At 35.7% G+C, this 2,831-nt stretch overlaps 1 non-coding gene across 1 annotated transcript; it reads right to left on the reverse strand.

Annotated features, from left to right (window-relative positions):
* Positions 1-519: 519 nt before the first annotated feature.
* On the reverse strand, positions 520-621 carry LOC112427266 (U6 spliceosomal RNA). Its single transcript, XR_003018773.1, has one exon. It is a non-coding gene; the product is annotated as a U6 spliceosomal RNA (small nuclear RNA).
* Between the last annotated feature and the right edge of the window lie 2,210 nt (positions 622-2,831).

Genomic DNA, 2,831 nt, shown 5'->3' on the forward strand with positions numbered 1-2,831 from the left:
TCCTCTTTGGAGATGAGTGTATTTTGAATGAGGAAAAGAGGATGAACCAAATGGTGTTTGATGAGCTGAAGGGTGGATGATGGTAAGAATTATTAAGTGCAAAAATTGTATTTTTCTTTATTTCTAGGCATGAGGTAAGATTGTACCTCCTAACTCACTAGACGTAAGGTTTAGCTAAGTTGTTTATTTTTTCTAGTAAAATGCAATTGGAAGCTCCATCAGTTACTTCTGGTAGGACCTTCAAGTGTCAGTGCACTGGTGGCCATGGTCTTCCTTCCCTCCCTCTATGATTACTGATCATGTTTCTAGAAGGAGTTCTTTCAAGAGTCTGATTATCAGAAAAAGGGCATCATAAAACATATAATTAGTTGAACTGTGCAGCAGTGAGAGCCAGAAAATTTAGAAATAAATATTTTTTTGTAAATGATGAAAAAATTAATCTTTTTCTTTTTGCTTTTATTATTACTTTTAATTGACACATAATAATTGTACCTATTTTGTGGTACAGTGTGATATTTCAAAAATATATGGAATGTTTCACAAATATGTGTCATCCTTCTTCAAAGGCCATGCTAATATTCTCTGTACATTCACATTTTTGTATATACCACCAAAGTAAGCACTCTTTACTGTTTTAAAACCCTAAGATTTGGAGTTAATAATTACCCCAGACAAATATAATCCATCTTTACTGATATATGAGCATACGTTGTTGTATTGTGCTTTGCTTTATAGTAGTACTATGAAATCACTACATTTTTTTAAAAAAAGAAATTAAAATTTTGTGGCAACCCTGCATGGAGCAAGACCATATGAACTTTTTTTTTTTTCAATAGCATGTGCTCGCTTTGTGTCCCTCTGTCACATTTTGGCAATTCTGACAACATTTCAAATTTTTTCATTAGTTTTATATTTGTTATGGTGATCTGTGACTGATCATAGATGTTGTCGTTTGTAGTTGTGTTGAGGCACTATGAACCATGCCCATATAAGATGGTGAACTTAATTCATAATGTTGTATGCATACTGAATGCTCCACCAATCAACCAGTTTCACATCACTCTCCCTCTTTCTGGGCTGCCCTATTCCCTAAGACATGACAATATTTCAGTCATGCCAATTAGTCCTACAATGGCGTCAGTGTTTTCCAGTAAAAGGGTAAGTCTCTCAATGTAAATAAAAAGCTAGAAATGATTAAGTGTTGTGAGGAAGGTATATTAAAAGCCAAGGTACCCTTAAAGTGAGGCCTCATCTCCAAAAATGTTAGCCAAGCTGTGAATGCAAAGGAAAAGATCTTGAAGGAAATTAAAGTTGCTATTCCAATAAACAAAGGAACGGTAAGAGAATGAAACAGTCCTATTGATGATATGCAGAAATTTTGAGTGTTCTAGATAAAAGATCAAACAAGCCACAACATTCTCTTAAGCCAAAGCCTAATACAAAGCAAAGTCCTAATGCTCTTAAATTCCATGAAGGTTGAAAGAGGTGACTAAGCTGTAGAAGGAACACTGGAAGCGAGCAAAAGTTGTTTCATGAGGTTTAAGGGGAGAAGCTGTATCCATAACATAAAAGTGCAAGGAGAAGCAGCAAGTCTTAATGCAGAATTTCAGCAAATTATGCAGAAGATCTAGTTGAGGTAATTTATGATGGTGGCTACAATAAACAACAGATTTGCAATGTAGAAACAACAGCCTTATACTGGAAAAATCTACGTTCCATAACTTTTGTAACTGGAAAGGAGAAGCCAGTGCCTGGCTTCAAAGCTTCAAAAAACAGGCTGACTCTCTTGTTAGGAGCTAATGTACTTGGTGACTTTAAGTGGAAGCCAATTCTCATTTATCATTACGAAAATCCTAGAGCCCTTAGGAATCCACTCTGCCTGTGCTGTAGAAATGAGACACAACAAAGCCTTGATGACAGTATATCTGTTTACAGCATGGTTTACTGAATATTTTAAACCTGCTGTTGAGAACTACTGCTCAGAAGAAAAGATACCTTTCAAAACGTTACTGCTCATTGTCAAAGCACCGGGTCACCCAAGAATTCTTATGAAACAGTGTAAGGTGATTAATGTGTTTATACCTGTTAACAAAGCATCCATTCTTCAGCCCATGGATGAAGGGGTGATTTTACTTTCAACTTTTATTATTTTAGAAATACATTTCATAAGGCCATAGCTGTCATAGGCAATGATTCCTCTGATGGACTTGTGCAAAGTAAATTGAAACCTGGAAAAGATTCACCATTCTAGATGTCAGTAGCAACATTTATGATTCACGGAAGGACGTCAAAATATCAATATTAACTGAAGTTTGAAAGAAGTTGATGCCAATTGTCATGGATTATTTTGAGGGTATTCAATACATCATTGGAGGGTGTAACTGCAGACCAAAAGAGCCAGAATTAGAAGTGGAACCTAAAGAAGAAACTGGAGTGCTGCGAACTAATGATAAACCTTGAACAAATGAGCAGTTGCTTCTTGTAAACGAGGAAAACAGTGGTTTCTTGAGATGGAATCTACCCCTAGTGAGGATTTTGTGAACATTGTTGAAATGAAAACAAAGTATTTGTATTATTAATATGTAAATATAGTTGATAAAGCAGCAGCAGAATTTGAGAGGATAGACTGCAATAGTGCAAGAAGTTATACTGTAGGTAAAAAGCTATCAAACAGCATTGCTTGCTAAAGAAAAATCTTTAATGAAAGGAAGAATCAATTGATGCAGCGTATTTCATTGCTGTCTTATTTTGAGAAATTGTCCCAGCAAACCCCACCTTCAGAAACACCCACACTGATAAGGAGGCAACCATCAATTTTGAGGCACTGCTCT

This window comes from Macaca nemestrina, chromosome 1, assembly GCF_043159975.1.
Source record: "Macaca nemestrina isolate mMacNem1 chromosome 1, mMacNem.hap1, whole genome shotgun sequence".
In the NCBI taxonomy this organism is placed as follows: Eukaryota; Metazoa; Chordata; class Mammalia; order Primates; family Cercopithecidae; genus Macaca; species Macaca nemestrina.